General features: G+C 43.7%; 2 pseudogenes; both read right to left on the reverse strand.

Moving 5' to 3' along the window:
• Positions 1 to 8,390, reverse strand: part of LOC106734462 (ribosome biogenesis protein NSA2 homolog) — a 15,172-nt pseudogene extending 6,782 nt beyond the window's left edge.
• A 3,145-nt stretch (positions 8,391 to 11,535) lies between these two features.
• Positions 11,536 to 12,120, reverse strand: LOC102482315 (Golgi apparatus membrane protein TVP23 homolog B pseudogene; annotated as a pseudogene).
• Positions 12,121 to 18,757: the final 6,637 nt, after the last annotated feature.

The raw sequence follows: 18,757 nt of genomic DNA on the forward strand, positions 1-18,757 counted from the left end.
CCCCCCCCCCCCAGGGGGGATGGCCATGCCGCAATCCCTTCTCCTCCATTCTCCTCTTGGGATCTTGGGAATGGATGCATGCACATGTGCCCAGCATGAGTTTAAGCCACCGGGTCTGGGACGCGAACCGCAATCGACTACATGGGAGTCCAGCGACATAGCCATTATGCTAACTGCTGGTCCCTGTGGCACTTTTCATTAAATAAGCTCCAGATTCCTGACTGCCTCATCCCAGTGCACACCTTCTGGCTTCCTCAGGATCAGTCCTGCCAGAGGCTGCCAGGAATTGCTGCCTCCAGCTTGCTCTGCTGCTTCTTCCTGGGCTCCTATTACTATAGTTTTTTAATTTGATGAGAGAGAGAAGAGAGAAGGAAGAAAAGAGAGAGAAGAGTGAAAGTGAGAAAGCGAGACTCCAGGTCCTGGACTCAAACCATGGTCAGTCATGTGGGAGTCCAGTGCCTCACCTACCACACCACCTGCTGTCCCTGCAATGAATTCTTGTGCACCGTTTGCTTAAATTGACTACTTGTTAATATTTTGCACATTTCTTATTCCTATATGTGGATATTTGTCTTCATTTGTGAATATGTACATACATAGTACATGTAACACTTCTATATACAGGGTATACGTACTTGCAGTGTATACTGTCTGTATATGTACATATACAAACATCATATATATGTACTTAAAGACGCACGCTCTTTTTTTCTGAATCATTCAGGTAAGTAGCAGATGTTATCCTCTTTGTATCTAAAGGACTTGGTGTGTATTCCTAAAGACAGGGCCATTCTCTTTCTTAACTAGCTATCAAAAAAAAGGGCTGGTCTATTCCACATACTTAGTGACACATACTCTTCCAAAACCATGAAAAGGACTGTGAGACTAGGATCAATGTGCTATGTAGAGTTGGCAATGCAATAAGACACAATTTGCTACTGGATATCGGCTTGGATACCCACCATATTAGAGTTGCCTCCTTTTGTCTCTCCTCTTGCAAAATGCAACTGCTTCTGGAATGAATACAGGCTGGGTATCCTTTCTTAATTTTTTTTTTTTAGAGATTTTTGCTATAGGGTGTGTGTGCTTGCTGGAGAGACAGAGAGAAAGAAAGTGAGAAGTCACCCCCCCACCCCCTCCCCAAAGCAGGGATGGCCATGCTGCAATACCTTCTCCTCCATTCCCCTCTTGGGATTTTGCGCTCCCCCCTCCTCCCCCCCGCCACACACACACACACAGTGAGAGTTTCAAGCTGTAGGGTCCAAGGCTCGAACCACAGTTGGCCATGAAAGAGTCCAGAGCCTTAACCACTATGCCATCTGCTGACCCCCAAGTATCTCTTTTATGAAATGCTAGAGACCAGAAGTATTTTGGATTTCAGATTTTTTGCATTTTAGAATATTTTCATATACATAATGAGATATCTTGGGGATGGAACACAAGTCTAAAATTCATTTATGGGGCCAGCAGGTGGCATGGTGGTTAAGGATGCTGGTCTCCCACATGGCTTACCACGGTTCAAGTCTGGGACCTGGCAGCTTGCTTTCTCACTTTCTCTATCTCTCTCTCATTCTCCCTCTGGTCAAATTAATAAATAAATGAAAGTTAAATGAAAAAATTCTTTAAAAAAGGGACCAATAGATGGCGTAATGGCTACGTCCCTGAACTCTCATGTAGTTGATCGCTGTTTGAGTCCCGGACCCGGTGGCTTAAACTCACACCAGTGTGTGTGTGCTCAAGATCCCAAGAGGAGAACGGAGGGGAAGGGATTGTGGCATGGCCATCCCCCCTGGGGGGTGATTTCTCGCTTTCTGTCTCTCTGCCTCTCTCTGTCTTTCTGGTGAGCGCACGTGCCCTATAGCAAAAACCTCTCCAAAACAATTCTTTAAAAAGTTCATTTACATTTCATATGCATCTTATACACAAAGTCCCCAGGTGATTTTAGGCAATATTTTTGTAGCGTACTGTTTTGACTGTGATTTTATCACATGAGGTCAGCTGGGGAGTTTTCCATTTGAGGCATCACGGCTCAAAATGTTTCAGATTTTGGAGCATTTCTGGTTTCAGATATCTAGATGGAGGATGATTAACCTGCATTCCTATCTATAGGCTGCTTATTTAATACAAGAGACTTTAACATTCATCATACCAAATAGTCTTTATAGTTTATTGCAAGAAAAGTTATCTACCCTATCAGAGCAAGAATAGGACAGAACCCTAGGCTTCCTGGTATGAATCTGTTGTGTTCTTGGGGTAGAAATACAGGTTGAATATCTCTTTTTAATTTTTTAAAAGAAATTTTTTGCTACAGGGTATGTGTGCTCATTGGATAGATATTTCAGCCTTTGTGAAAATGTCTATTTGGTGTGACTGGAAGGCAGCCCTGGAAGCAGAGAGATGGGATGCATCAGCAGCCAAGTGAAAGAAACGAGGTGGAACTAACCTTTAGTGAGCACATACACCTGTGTCAAGGGCTATGCATTCTTTTATTTTTCTTTTTTAAATAACCATTTATTTCATTTAAAAATCATTATTAATATTTTTTAATTTCACCAGAGGGAGAGAGAAAGTGAGAAAGCAAGCCACCAGGTCCAGACTCGAACTGTGGTTTACCATGTGGGAGTCTAGCACCTTAACCACCACGCCTCCTGCTGCCCTGAAGACCATGTATTCTTCCTCCCACACATTCCCCACAACGCTGGAGGGACAATCGTACTTCCGACTTACACAGACGATGGAAGTTTGGTGACCAGCTCCAGGTCCTACAGTCAACAGGCAACCCAGGATGCACAGAACCAAGTGGGCCTGAATCCGTTTACTCTCTTCCCATTAATCTGCTGTCATTGGACAGAATTCCATAAAGGGATACTGAATTTATGGAACAATTTGCCTTGGATTTTCCCGAAGGCCAACCCTGAAAGAAATCTTAATACTATTCACAAAAGCGGTATTTGAAGGACATGTACCTGCTCCGTAATGGCTGAGTGATATCATGGGCCACTAGATGGCGCCAGTTCACCGTTGGGTGAAGCCTTTTCCCTTCACTCCTATGGGCAAAGGGTGCCTTGTTTACCTTGACATTTAAGTATGACTTTGTTCTGATGGATTATGTATTTCCTCCAAACCGAGCTGACTTTTAACCTTTTCAATGGTGAGATCGTGAATGGAGATGAGGCAGAAGAAACCCATATCGAAGTCTTAGCCCCAGGGACGTGTCGCAGTGCTGGAGTCTGAAACAGTACCCAGGCTACAATACCAAACCAGTAAGGCTGTCAGTCAGCGAACCTGAGTGTTAGGGCTGGAAGGATCTGAAAAGATCTTCCAGTCCTGCTCTTGATATGCAGAAGAGGAAACAGTCCCTTGCTACTTTTTAAAAAAATATTTTAAAATTTTATTTACTTGCATGTATTGCCATTATTTTACTTTATTTTTTAAAGTTGACCAGAGAGAGGTAGAGAGAGAGGGAAAGTGAGCTACCAGGTCCAAGACTCGAACCATGGTCAGTCATGTGGGAGTCCGGCTGCCCCAACCACCACACCACCTGCCAGGCCCCCACTCTGCCACTTTGTGAACAAGTGACCACCCCATTTATCCAGTCGTTCAAATAAAAAAATATAAAATACTGGGACCAGCAGTTGGAGTAATGGCTATGTCGCTGGACTCCCACGTAGTTGACTGCAGTTTGTGTCCCAGACCCGGTGGCTTAAAACTCACACCGGGCGCGTGTGCGTGCGTGCCCAAGATCCCGAGAGGAGAATGGAGGAGAAGGGATTGCGGCATGGCCATCCCTTCTGGAGGGTGATTTCTCGCTTTCTATCTCTCTGTCTCTGTCTGTCTGGTGAGTGCATGCACCCTATAGCAAACACTTCTTTAAAAAAAATAGAAAAAAAAAATACTGGCCAAGTGGTGGCACAATGGCAAAATGTGACTCTGTAAGAGGCAATCCCACATGGGAAGGTTCCTGGTTCAAGTCCTGACACCTCCCAGAGTACTCTCGGCACACACTTGCTCGTGATCTGGGGTAGTCTGAAGGCTGGGCTGAACAGTGGCACCAAGACCCTGTTGCTGGGTGCTATCTCTGCCTCTGCCTCTCTGTTTCTCACTCATGGAAGGAAGGAAGAAAGAGAGAAAGAAAGAAACTTTAAAAAAATTGGCCTGGGGACCAGAAGGTAGTGTGGCAGTTAAGGGGCTGAACTTCCACATGGCCGACTATGATTAGAGGCCTGGACCTGGCGGCTTGCTTTCTCACCTTCCATCTCTCTCTGGCAAATAAATAAATAACTAATAAAATTAATTAAAAAAAAAAAACCTGGCCTGGGGCAGCAGGTTGGGTGGGGGTTAAGGCGCTGGATCCCACATGGCCAACTGTGCAGTTCAAGTCCTGGACCTGGTGGGTTGAAAAACACACCAGGTGCGTCTGTGTGAATGGAGAAGGGATTGCGACTTGGCCCTCCCCTGGGGAGTGATTTCTCACTTTCCCTTGCTCCCTATCCCTCTCCAGCAAGCATACACGCCCTATAGCAAAAACTAAAACCAAAAATAATTTGGTCTAACCTTTCTTGCCTCATGGTCTCCCCGGTTGTTGAGGCCTTTTGTAAGACAAGTACAAGGGACTTCAAAAAGTCCATGGAGAAATAAAATCAAAGTAGGTTATTTTGGGTCAAAAAATAGAAACCTGTACAGGAATTTTCATATTATGCATTTTCTGTGAGGTTTTTGAAGACTTCTCATAGATCAAAGGTACAATTTGATTTTTTTTTAAAGAATTATTTTTGTTTTAACTTTATTTATTTTTAATTTGACCAGAGAGGGATAGAGTGAGAGAGAGAGTGAGAAAGCAAGAAAGCAAGCTGCCAGTTCTAGGACTTGAACTGCAGTTGGCCATGTGGGAGTCCAGCACTCTTAACCACCATGCCACCTGCTGGCCCTGGTATGATTTGATTTTGTCTCTTCCCTTTGTTTTGAATGGAGAGCCTCTTTTATCTTACCCAGTTGAAATTTTCTGGACAAATTTTGAAGAGCTTTTTCTCCTTTCAAGTATAATTTAGGAGGAATGTCAATGATTCCACATGGAGGCAGAGACCGGTGTTCCGGGGCGCTGACTCTGATCTGGGTTATATTCAGTACAGGCTGGAATACGAAACCAAGACCAAATACTGATTCAGCAGGTGAGAAAAACCCAGTTACACTCTTAAAGGAACTGTCAGCGATACAGCCTCGGTATCAAACTCCGTGTGCACGCTTTAAACCAGTTGCTGTTGAACAGAGACTAGGAGCTGCATCTGTGCTACTGTGAATAAGACCGTGGCCATGACACAAGAACTACAAGAGCAAACAGACATGGGGCTGGCACCACTGACGGAGGAAGAGAAGGCTGCCACAGGGCAGGGAAAATCCCACATGCCAGGTTTCTGAAGAAACGGACTTGCAGGGCGGAACTCTAATGGAGAGAAGCATTCCAGAGAAACGGAGGAAGACGTCCTTTTAACACTTGATGAGGAGAGGTGGGGGCTGGTGAAGGAGGAGGTCTGGCTTGAGACTGGATAGTAATGTCTTTCATAAAAGAGGAGAATATACGAAGGGCAGAAGCCAGGCTCAGGGGTGCATGTCTATAAGCTCAGATTGGGTAGGCTGAGGCAAAGGAGCGTGTTTGAGGCCAGCCTCGGCAACACAGAAAGACCTTGTCTCAAAGAAAAAGAAAGAAGGGGATATATATATGTGTGTGTGTGTGTGTATATATATATATATGTGTATATATATATAGGGTTGTCAGAAAAGTAATAATGCATTTTTCCATGCAAAAATATATCATGACTTTTTCAACAACCCAATACTGTATGAATAAAGTTTAACCAAGAGGATGATGTGGAGATAAACAGGTTTAAATATGTTATAAGAGTACACATACACTTAATCTTGTAATTTCAGACAATAATGTCTCTTAACACTAAAAAAATAAATAAAGTATAACTTACACTTCTAAAAAAGGTAATACATTTACCTGGCTCAAAAAAATCAAGAAAAGGGACCAGCAGATGGTGTAACTGTTACATCTCTGGACTCCCACATAGTCGATTATGATTTGAGTCCTGGACCTGGTGGCTTAAAACTCAGGTCGGGCGTGTGTGTGTGTGTGTGTGTGTGTGTGTGTGTGATTGTGCAAGCCCAAAATCCTGAGAGGAGAATGGAGAAGAAGGATTGCAGCATGGCCATTCCCCATGGAGTGATTTCTCACTTTCTGTCTCTCTGTCTCTCTCTCTCTCTGTTGAGCGCACACGCCCTATAGCAAAAATCTCTCCCTTAAGAAAAATCAAAATAATATAAAAAGACATCTAATACAAATCTTCACTCCTACCCCTTCTCCCCATCTGTCTACCCCACTCCACCCACCCACATAACCAGGATTTTTATTATTTCTTGAGTATCCTTCTTGAGCACCTTTATGCAAATACACTCCAGTGTAAATATCGAAATATTTTATTTTTGTTTTCTTGGAAGAGATTCTCTGTTGCTGTCCCCTGGCTATTGAATGCCCTTTCATTCCCAATTCTCATTAAGGAACATTGGTGCTGAAGGTCTGAGAAGTACGAGTGAACTGACCCTAGTGGTCCTGTCCTGGAAGACATGGAAGCCATTGTTATTGCTGCTGGTTCCCAGTTGTTATTGCCCCTAACTTCTCCCCAAGGCCCCAGGCCCTCTCTCTCCTGGAGAAAGGTTTTATTTCCTACTCCATGAACCCTCTAACAGTCCCTGCACCTGGTTTCTTCATAGCAGAGCCCTGCCACACCCCAACCTTCCTTGGGGTTCCTTCTTGGCTCCTCTTTTATTTATTTATTTATTTTTTGGAGAGGTTTTCGCTATAGGGCCCGTGTGCTCGCCAGACAGAGAGAGACATAGAGACAGAAAGTGAGAAATCACCCCCCAGAGAGGATTGTCACGCCGCAATCCCTTCTCCTCCATTCTCCTCTCGGGATCTTGGGCACGCACGCACACGCACCCGGCGTGAGTTTTAAGCCACCGGATCCGGGACACGAACCACGGTCAACTACGTGGGAGTCCAGTGACATAGCCATTACGCTAACTGCTGGTTCCCACTCCTTCTCTTCTTTTGGTTCTTTTTCCCTTCTTCTTCTCCTCCTCCTCCTCCTCCTCCTTCTTCTTTTCCTGTGAAACCAGGCCACTTTAGTGTTTTTGTACAGTTTAATAAATAATCTTTGGATGACTGCAGACATATGAGACCAGCTGTATTGAGAAATGTAACAGTCAGGGTGGTTTTCCAGGTGGGTGTGTCACCTCCAGAAATGATAAGGAGTTACTTGTATGAAACTGCTATCAAACCAGTAAGACCACATTTATGCATCCATCGTTGTTCAGGATTGTTGGTAACGTGGGCATATTTTCCTCAAATAACCTTGCCTCCTCGTGTCATAAGGCCCACCTCACTCACGTTCACCTCAATGACAGTACCTTTGGTGATACATGCAAAGTTAAATATAGTGGGGATGAGAGATTCTCCTTCTTCTTCTTTTTGAGAGATTTTTGCTATAGGGTTTGTGTGCTTACCAGAGACACAAAGAGAGAGAGAGACAGAAAGCGAGAAAGCACCCCTTTCCTAGAGAGGATGGCCATGCCAGAATCCCTTCTCCTCCAATCTCCTCTTGGGATTCTGGGCATGCATGCACACATGCCTGGCATGAGTTTTAAGCCACTAGGTCTGGGTCTTGAGCTGCAGTCAACTACATGGGAACCCAGTGACATAACCATTACAACATCCACTGGTCCGAGAGATTCTCTTTACACCAAGTATTGGCAGGCAGAAGGTGGCTTTTAGTTCATTCAGGATGTGTTACATGGGCCTTCTTGAAAAAGAAACCCATTGGTCTAATGAATCATATTTAGGTGGTTTTCTAGTAAAGCCATCTCCAACAAAGCAGACTTTCGTAACCATCCTCTTCCATGCCTTCTTCTTTCTCTTTCCTGTTTGAATACATTTTAATACATCTGTTTCTGCCTGGGCTTGAACTTTGGGTAAACGGATTTTCCATTTTCCCAATTTATTTTCTTTTCCATTTTTGTTTAATCATATTGGGAACTATTTTAGCTCAGGACTGTCCTTCTCTGTCCATAGATAAGCAGGTACTGCTCCTTGTGGAGTCTTTCCATCATTCTTGTTTGGTGTTCCTGTTTTCATGCATCTTGATCTTCTTTTTATGGGTATTTTCTCAGCATGGCGGTGTTTATGATAGAGCTTAGCCCTCAGACCGATCATCTTTATGCCTTCTTTGAACATTCACAAACCTCTTGACTTTTTTTTTTCTCTTTTTCTCATGATAATCCAAATGGTATCCATAGTGTTTATGATATAACTCAGTGTATTCATTTTGTGGCATGGTGACGGCTGCAGGGTCAACAGGAACAGCCTCCCAGATGCAAAGAAATGGTCAACATTCTGGTCACGGTCTCAGAGACTCGTGGGCAGACCCAGTGCATTCAGGAACGGGAACGGTCTTTTTCCTTGTTAAATGCCTTTTTCTTTCTTTCTCTTTTTTTCCTTTCTCTTTCTTCTTTCTTCTCTCTCCTCTTTCTTTTCTCTTTCTTTTTCTTTCCTTTTTTTCTATTTCTTTTTTCCTTTATCGTTCTTTCTTTTCTTCCTCTTTCTTAATTCTTCCATGAGAGAGTGAGAGAGAGGCAGAGAGAGACAGTACTCCTAACAGCTTGCCAACACCAGGTCCACCTCCAGGCTTAGCCATCTCTGGACATGGGTACATGCCTGCCTGGCAAACTGAAGGAAGTCTCTGGACCCAAATCCCACCCCCCCCACGTGGATCAGCGTCTCAGAGGTCACGTCTATTGTTGTGTCCCCTCAGCTCTTACTACTGTCCTTTTTCCTCTCTCCTTTTGCCATCATTGTTCTCCAAAGACTAGTTGCTGAGCTTTCTTCACCACTTCGTTCATAGCACTAAGATTTAATTAGCTTCTATAATGCGTGAGTAATGTGCTAGATGAGGAAGACTCAGAGATGAAAAAGATGTGGCCCGTGCCTCTGGGAGCCCACAGTTCTTAAGCTCAAGCCTGCTGGAGTGAAATGGAACAGGGGACACGCAGGCACCAGGTGCTGCTAACTTGCCGAGTGCGGAGGCAGAGGTGTTCTTTCTGGATATGGTGGTGTTAGTTTCGTTCATGGAGCTCTTGAGCTGTTGGCACTTGGGCCATCAAACTCCTGATGCTGCTTCCCGGATAGGGCCCTGGGGTACCTTGGCACCCTTTCTTTAGTTCTCAGCCTTCTGCAACCTGCTTAGGTACCATCCCTCTCTGAAACCCTCCATGATGGGGCTTTTCTCAGATGAAACCTCAGGTACTGCTCCATGCTCCAAAATACCTTTGCCCATAGAAAACATACCTGTTCTCCTTCTGAGAGCTCTGTCGTTACTTCCCAGTCTGGTAGCTCACGCATATGAAGATGATGGTGTTTTCTGGAAGGACCCTTCCAGTCAAGCAATACAAGTGCATTTGCATAGAGATCTGAAAAAGCAATTTTTTAACATGATTTTTTTTCAGAGATTTTGCTATTGGGTATATGTGCTTGCGGGGAGAGACAGAGACAGAGAGACAGAAAGTGAGAAATCACCCCATAGGGGGGATGGCCACACCACAATCCATTCTCCTCCATTCTCCTCTTGGGATTTTGGGCACGCATGCACACATACCTGGTGTGAGTTTCAAGCCACTGGGTCCGGGACTTGAATCACAGTTGGCCATATTTGAGTCCAGCGATGTAACCATTATGCTACCTGCTGGTCCCTAACGTGATATTTTTGAAGAACAGCAACAATTAGTGAAGCTCTGAGGAAGGTAGGCCAGTGGGAAGAGATGTTGGTGCTGGTAAAATGTTATGTAAGGAATAATGAAAGGAAAAAGACTGACTGAGCCCTTCTTACCACAGATTGGCAGGGCTGAGCATTTTGCTTATCTTATTTCAGAACATCTGTGCTAGTTTTCTGGTGCTATATAACAACATCTCCACAAACTCAGTGGCTTGAAACATATGTTTCTTATCTTCGGTCTGCGTGATTGAGGGTGCAGAACCAGACCCATCAGGTGCAAGTGATCGGTAATAGATTTCCCCTCACACAAAGGACTCCTGGCATTTACAGTGACTTATATAGTTTCTGTGGATCAAGAGTCCAGGCAAGGTTGCACAGCAAGGACTGGGTTGTTATAGGAAGGTTCAACTAGGGAAAAATCTGCTTCTAGGTTCACACAGTTCATGGGAGAGTCTGTCTTTGCCCGACACCAGGCTGAGGGACTCCATTTCATGCTGGCAGGCAGCGGGAAGTCATTCCCAGCTTCTGGTTATTTGCTGGGCAGAGGCTGTCCTCAGTCCCTTGTGATAGGGACCGCACAAACATGGTTGCTTCTTTCTTTCTTTTTAAAGAATTAGTTATTTAAATAACTAATTCTTCTTCTTATTTTTTTTTGCTTTGTAAACAGTAGAATTTTATACAAATATGAAGTTATGCACCCTCAAAGCTATCAACCCAATAGATACTTATTCAATTGAACAAAACATCCTTAAATTTTTTTTTAACAATTTACAAATACATTCACAAACATAATCTGCTGACTAAAAGACACCAACAAAGTCTGTGGTATTTACAATGGATACCTTCAACAGTTTATAGATTGGGTTAGTTTACAGTTACATATATTGCTTTTCTTTAAGAAGTATCATTAATACAAATGTATGATTTACAATATTCCCATTATAGCAAGAAAAAGAAAATACACTCACAAAATGCGTTAGGCATTTACTATGCCAAGTATTTAAATGATTATTCTAATTATGACATAAGAATAATACCCTCGTAATGGAAAAAGATAGATTTTATTAGTCCAACAATCACTGAAAAGCTTCCAAGAAGTTCCAAAGTAAAGTCTGGCTATCCTTTCCATAAAATAAATAGAAGAGCAGCAATCTCTGGGAATCCCATAAACATAAACTATTAGGATTCCATTTTTATCAATTGGGCCTTGAGTAAATTACTTGTTACAAAGAAAAATAAACCAAATTTCAGAAACTAGTTAATACCACTGGCCCAAATGTGCTTTTCCACTTTTCTGCTTATGTATAAGAAATTTCACCATGAAGTACATATTTTAAAATAACAATTTTTTCCAACACATAAGGTCAAAGTGTTTACTCTTACCGTAGAGGCAAAAGTTACTTCTGAAAATAACGTACAAGAAATAATATATAAACACATAGCACTTTAAGATAAACTAAAAACATCTGCCTATGGATAAAAATGCAAAGGTCTCTAGAACACATGTCAGTGAATACATGCACTTTGATTAATGTGGGCTCTACTGGTGTCACATGAGCGTGTGCGGACATGTGTACACCATGAAACAAACTGAGACTGTTTCTAGTGACACCATACTCTCTAGTCCCACCTGCTAGAAAGAAAACAAAAACTTAATGACTTTTCCTCTTTATAAATAGTTTTTAAGTGGGGAAAAAACCTGACACTCCTCTTTGCAACAAGGACTGAGCTCTAAAAGAGTCAGTCAAGAATCTCATAGGTTGTTTCCCAATGTGATAAAAACATGTAAGTTTTCTATTTAGGAATTCTGATCATCTCCAATATTTTGTCTTAAAAACTGCTTTCCAAGATACGAGGTAGCCATACTGGTTAAATTCTTCCTGCTGCCCACTTTACACCTGATGTAACCATACAGGTTGGCACCTTGTAGCACAACACTCATGATAACCACCGCCAACCACTTTGCTCTGAAGGAGAAGAGAGCACTAAAGGCAAAAACCACCCACAGCACTGGACAGGCAATAAGTCCTAACCAAAAGATTCTTGGTTCAGCCTCTGAAACACGTTTATTCTCTTGAGGGAATGTCTTCCTGGATTCAAACACCCTATAGCTCTTTCCATCTTCATCCATGTGATTCCACCAACGTAGGCCAACATTAGTCTACCTGTGACGTTCTTTGGCATCTTCCTCCTCACTGTTATGTGGTTTATGGAAACTGGCCACTACCAAGCCAATCACTTTTGATATCTTCACTGCCCCAAAGTCACATGACAATAACAAGATAATCGTCCCCATACAGGCAATAAAGCTGCTGCTGAGCAATTCACACAGAAGATAGACTATGATCGCACTGACTCAAAAGAATAAATGGAAAAATGATGCCACTGGATGTCTGATTTGGGATTTTTTTGGTCTATTAGTTATCTCTTCTTCGGCATCAAACAGTGAAACATCTTCAGTGTCAGCATTACTGTCCTGCTGCAACATGGCGGTCCTGCGCCAACCCCCTAATTCTTATTATTTTGATGAGAGAAAGAGAGAAAGTGAGAAAGCAAGCTGCCAGGTCTGGGATTCAAACTACGATCAGCCATGTGGAAGTCCAGTGCTTTAACCACTGGCCTGCTGGCCTGCTTCTGGCCCCAATGGTTGCTTATTTTGTCAAGTCCAGCAATGGATAGAGTTTTTTTTAAAGAGGTTTTTGCCTTAGGGAACATGCCCTCACTGGTGAGACAGAGATAGTGAGAGGAACAGTGAGAAATCACTCCCCAAGAGAGATGGCCACACCATGATCCCTTCTCCCTCATTCTCCTCCTGGGATCTTGGGCATGCCCTGGGTCTGGGCTGCAATCGGCCATGTGAGGGTCCCATGACTAACTGCTATGCCATCTGCTGGCCCCAAAGGATAGAGTCTTCTAAAAAGACAGCTTTTATGTCCTGGTGGCATCTGTGTGGTGGCATCTATAGACTCTCACATAACATAATCATGGAAGTGTATACTGTCACCTATGTTGTGTATTACGAGTTGGAAACAAGTCACAGGGCCCACCCCATGATGTATAATGATATATATCTATATCTATATCTATATCTATATCTATATCTATATCTATATCTATATCTATATCTATATCTATATCTAGTATTTATTTTCCTGGCACAAAACTCCTAAAACCCTTAGAATCTCTGAAATGATCATTTCTTTCTGTATGATCATAAGATGACTGATGGCTGGGGGGCTCCCAATGGCTTCAGGATGGGGGAGTTGTTTCCAGGGGAACCAACCATGTGATTAGAGGGTTGGAACTTTTAGTTTGACCCCCTGACCTCCTAGGAGGGAAGTAGGGCTGAAGGTTAAGATGATCATCAATGACAATGATTTAATCAGCCATGTCTGTGTAATGGAGTTTCCATGAAACAGCACAGGGAGGAGACTTTTGCATAGCTGAATATGTAGAAAGGCCAGGGCTGGTGGGCTTGGAGAGGGTGTGAGTGCTCCACAACCCTTCTGGCATGCCTCGGCCCGTGCATCTCTTCCATCAATTGCTCGCTGTATCTGTAATAGCCTTTATAATAAATAGGTAAAGGTAAGTATTCCCCTGAGTCTTGAGTGTTGTCATAGCAAATAATCAAACCCAAAAAGGGGAGTCATGAGAACCCTGACTTGTGGCTGGTTGGTTAGAGGTATAGGTGACAACTTACCACTGTGGTCACCTTCTGAAGTGGGGCCAGACTGTGGGACAGAGCCCTTAAACTGTGGGATCTGAGTCTAGCTCCAGGTAGATCTAGTGCCGGAATTAAACTGGGTCACAGGCCACCCAGTCTGTGTCCTCTGGAGAGCTGCTTGTCTGGAGTCAGAAGTGAGTGGTGAGAAGGGTGTGGGACTAGAGAGAAAACCATTTTTTCCCCAGATATTCATACTCTGTGGAAGCAGATATACTGGGGTGAGCCTGCAGGTTTACCGCAGGGGCCACCTTAGAGTCTCTCTGTCACGGCATCTCTGGAATGGGCACTAGCCTATTCATTCCACACATGAGGGAAATGAAGTTAGCCAGGTTAAGTAAGGTGCCCCAGGATGCTTAGGTAGGACATCCACGGAAAGGATTCTAAACAAGGCCTGTCGATTGAAGCTCATAGCCATGTGTTACACGTAAGCCAAGTTCTTTTTGTATGATAGCTCCAGGGTGCTGCCTGGAGCTGAGAAGACCAGAAGTGAGATGAACACAGACAGCCTTCTGGAACTTAGGTCAGCGTGGTTGAGGGTGCAGAACCAGACCCATCAGGTGCGAGTGATCGGGAATAGATTTCACCTCACAGAAAGGACTGCTGGCATTTACAGTGACTGACACAGCAGGAGCCGGCTGTCTCCTAAGGAGGGCCAGTCCCTTCATGATGTGGGCTCCCCCAGCACACAGGGCAGGATGGACCCTGTCCAGAACACTAGAGGGGATCCCATCCCTGGATGGGGCATCTGCTGGGAGGACTTAAGATCGCAGAAGCAGAGTCTGTATTTCTTAGACGATACAAGAGATCTTAACAAAGTTCAAGGACGATGCATAGTGTGAAAAAACTGCACATTGACTTACTATTTTTTTGCAGGAAAAAAAAAACACAAATAAACCTTGTATCTTAATTCCATATTTCCTATGAATTTTTTAAAGTATCCTTACATTGAGGGTGGCTATTACAGGACCCCCAGACAGGACAGGAAATACCCTGGAGGAAGCTGAACTTCATCCTCTTGGCAATCTATTCAGCTCTGAAACCCCTCTGGAGAGACTCCCTAGGAGGCTCCCCTTTCCCTCCTAAGAATGTGTGGGGGAAATACAGGTCAGGCTGATGACAGAAGTTGTCCCCACAAGGAAGTGTTCCCTGAGGGCTCCCCAAACTTTTCTTAGAGTTTATTATCCTGACTCTGCAGATAAGAAGACTGACCCACGCATGCAAAGAAAGCAGAGGCCACTTCTAGTGTCTCTTGCCAGGCCACACTCATTCTTTCCTGCTCACATTGGCTGGGGTTGCAACAGCTTCCAGTTACAGAGTATCCAAGCTGTTCACCCCATGGCAACACCTTGTCTATGAGGCAGCCCCAGGCCAATGAGCTGAAGCAAACAACTCACCCCACTATTTACTGCCCCTAGAGTATTCCTTGTCTCACTGATAATTCTTCTATGTGTAGCTTACTTTGTACTAAATTATCAGTGCTGGGCCAATGTGGATAACTTTGCATAGACAAAGATTTATTTATTTATTTAAAACTACTATTGTTTCCTCTATGATTTTTTAACAGCTATATTTCACTTATTTAGATTATTTTTATTTATTTCTTCCATGAGAGAGAGGAAACAGAGAGTGAGAGAGAGATCAGCATCCCCCCAACAGAGTCTCCATGCCACCATCCATCCCCAGTCCCTGCCTGCCCAAAATATGGGCGCTTATGTATACCCTTGTGCTCAGGAGACCCTGGGACCCTTCCCCAGTGGGTCCAGTTATACCATACCCTGCTCCTCCTCTATGAGTTTCTTTTCTTTTTTTTCTTTTTTGCTATAGGGTGCATGCACTTGCCAGAGAGACAGAAAGTGAGAAATCACTGCTCAGGGAGGATGGCTATGCCACAATCCCTTCTCCTCCAGTCTCCTCTTGGAATTTTGGGTATGCATGCACACACACCTGGTGCGAGTTTCAAGCCACTGGGTCTGAGACTTGAACTGTGATCAGCCATGTAGGAGTCCAGCTGCCTTAATTAACACACCACCTGTCCCTTCTGCCTCTATGAGTTTCTAATGTGAAGTTGGACAGACACAGGTAGCAGCTTTTATATCATTCTGTAATAAAAATAGATTCGTACAGAGGGAAAGGACCTACAGGTTGAAGCTGTTCTGTTGAGTCTTGGTTTAGCCGATACATAGTTAATGCTTTGCTTGTTGTTCACACCTCTCAGACAGAAGCATAACTTAAAGATAAGAGGATGAGGACCAGCAGATGGTGTAATGGTTACATCACTGGACTTCCACAAGGCCCACTGCAGTTCGAGTCCTGGATTAGGAGGCTTGAAACTCATGCCGGGCACATATGCATGTGTGTCCAAGATCCAGAGAGAAGAATAGAGGAGAAGGGATTGTGGTGTGGTCATCCCTGCTGAGAGTGATTTCTCACTTTCTGTCTTTGTCTCTCTGGTGAGTGCAGGTGCTCTTTAACAAAAATCTCTCTTTAAAAACAAAAAAGAGAACAGGTTGTGGGAGCCTGGCAGGTGGTATAGTGGTTAAGTGCTGGACTCCCACATGGCTGACCAGGTTTCAAGTCTCAGATCTGGCAGCTTGCATTCTCAGTTTCTCTCTGTCTCTCTGTGGTCAAATTAAAAATTTAAAAATAAAATAAAATAAATAATTATTTGAGAAAAGAGAGGGGACTGGCAGGTGGCATGGTGGTTAAGGATACTGAACTTTCACATGGCAGACCGTGGTTCAAGTCTTGGACCTGCCAGCTTGCTTTCTCACTCCCCCCCCCCAGGGGAAATTGAAATATAAATAAATAAATAAAGTTAAATAAAATAATTCTTGAAAAAAAAAAGAAGAAGACAGAGAGAACAGGGTGTGTGCTTGTGTGCGTGCGTGCGTGTGTCTGGCCTATGGGAATTGGGAATGGGCTCCACTTTCTTGGTTTTCATCCCTGTACCAGCTAGCCTGGTTTGTTCACTCTCTTCTTGTCCCTCTGGGCCTTTCTGTCTGTTGACACTTTCTCCAGGAAATCCGTCTCCATTCTCTCATTGAACAAACGGAGCACCACCTAGAGTTGGGAAATCCGGCTCTAGGCCTGATTCTGCGTTGACCTGCTGGGCAACGTTGGTCAGAGCACTGGCTTCTTTGCTCATCCTCTCCCAGTGCATTCTGGGACATACTTGTCGAGTCAAAATTCACCTGGACAGTGGGAAGATGGACCTGAACTACCCACCTTGCTGGGTCGCTGTAGGGATTAATGAGACAACAGAAGTGAGAATAGGATCCTTTTTTGACTCCTACCCATCAGCAGTGCCAGGGCAGTCTTCTGAGGTAGCCCAGCCACCGCTGTCCTCTGACTTGTCACTTCTTTAGCTTCAGACTGTTTGCTAATTTAGACTCCATCCATGTGTCGGGTGGAATCCACTCTTCTTATCCATAAGCTTGTTTTCTGCTCTTCTGAATCCTTTAAACTAGTGTGATTTCTTAATCACAACTGGATTCACTGTGTCTTTGTGGATTGACTACCTAATTTGAAGAGGAGACACACAGAAACAGGCTTATTTTAAAGAGACCACCCAATGCAAGAACCGTAGGTTTGAGATCATTTTACGCCCCTTTTCATGGTGGAATGAAGAGTGAATTGTACCGTCCAAATGAATAATTCAGTCTGTCATGAGTTGGGAAGGGAGAAAAAAGAGGGTGTCTCTACATGTCATTTTAAATCATCTTGACTTGAATTGCTTAGTTTTATTCAGTTACACAATGAAAGCCAGGGAAAATGGTCAAACTTATTATTTGGGTCTTTGAGACCAAGTAACTAGCTGATTGACTGTCTTTTTTGCTCAGCGGATTTTCTTGGCCCCAAAGCCACTAGTTACTGACATGATGATGCCAACAGGATCATACCGGGGAGGACAGAGTACCACGGCAACATCTTTATTTTTCTGTTATTGCTGTAACCTTGGTCATAAAGAAAATACGGAAGAGAAGGGACCTACTGAGTGGGAGAGAAAAAAGGAAAGAAAGATTATGAGGAAGGACCGGGGGAAGCAGATGACCTACAAGCGAGTGTTCAGGGAGCGTCCATGGGAGAGCTGGGGGTGAGGGGCTTGCTCCATGTGCTGAGGGAGGACTGGCCTTCTTGCCCTCCTCCCAGCTCTGCCCCAAGGGAGGTCAGCATTTATTCCCCAGGTGAGTGTTTCGCTGACCCTGCACTTCCTCCAGAGGGCAGCAAAGGTCCCTCACCTCTGCCTTTGCAGAAAAAGAACCCACAGAATGTTTGAGGGGACTTCAAAGAAATTGTAGAAAAATTGGTGCAAAAACCTTTTGAAATCTATGCATTATTTTGTCATAATATGTAGCAGTCTGCTAGCAGATGTCCTTCTTTGGCCCAGGAAGTTCATCTTGTTCTATTAAAGTCTTCAACTGATTGGATAAGGCCCACTTGCACGGTGGAGATACATCTGCTTCACTCAAGGTGGACTGGTTTGCATGTTTACCTCATCTAAAAAATATACCTTCAGAGAAACATCTAGAATCATGTTTGACCAACTAACTATCTGGGTACTGTGTCCTAGCCATGTAGACACAGAAAATTAAGTAGTGCAACTGGGAAAGGAAGATCGTTTCATGGCAGACCTGAGGTTGAAGGGTGGGGAACGGCTGTTGCCTATTTTTTTCTCTCCCTTTTTAAAATTATTTATTTATTTGTATTTTCAAACAGGAGTATAGATGCATGGTAAATCATTTAAAAGGAGTAAATATATATATATAGTGAAAAATGAATCTCCTAGGCCAGCAGGTAGTATGGTGGTTAGATGCTGGATTCCCACATGGCTGACCATGATTGAAGTCCTGGATCTGGCAGCTTGAAATTCACAACAGATAAATAGATAAATAAATTAATTAAAAGAAAAGAAAAAAGAGAAAAATGAATCTCCCTGTTTCTTGGGAATGAAGTGGATCTATAAGCATTTTCCCTTTGAAAATATGAAGGGTAACTATCTCTACGTATTTCACGTGTTTTTCAATACTTTTAATCTTTTTTTTTTTTTTTTGAGAGGTTTTTGCTATAGGGCACATGCACTCGCCAGACAGACAGGGAGAGAGACAGAGAGACAGAAAGCGAGAAATCACCCCCCAGGGGGGATGGTCACGTCGCAATCCCTTCTCCTCTATTCTCCTCTCGGGATCTTGGGCACGCAAGCACACACGCC

This window comes from Tupaia chinensis, unplaced genomic scaffold (assembly GCF_000334495.1).
Source record: "Tupaia chinensis unplaced genomic scaffold, TupChi_1.0 Scaffold000119_2, whole genome shotgun sequence".
Lineage (NCBI taxonomy): Eukaryota > Metazoa > Chordata > Mammalia > Scandentia > Tupaiidae > Tupaia > Tupaia belangeri.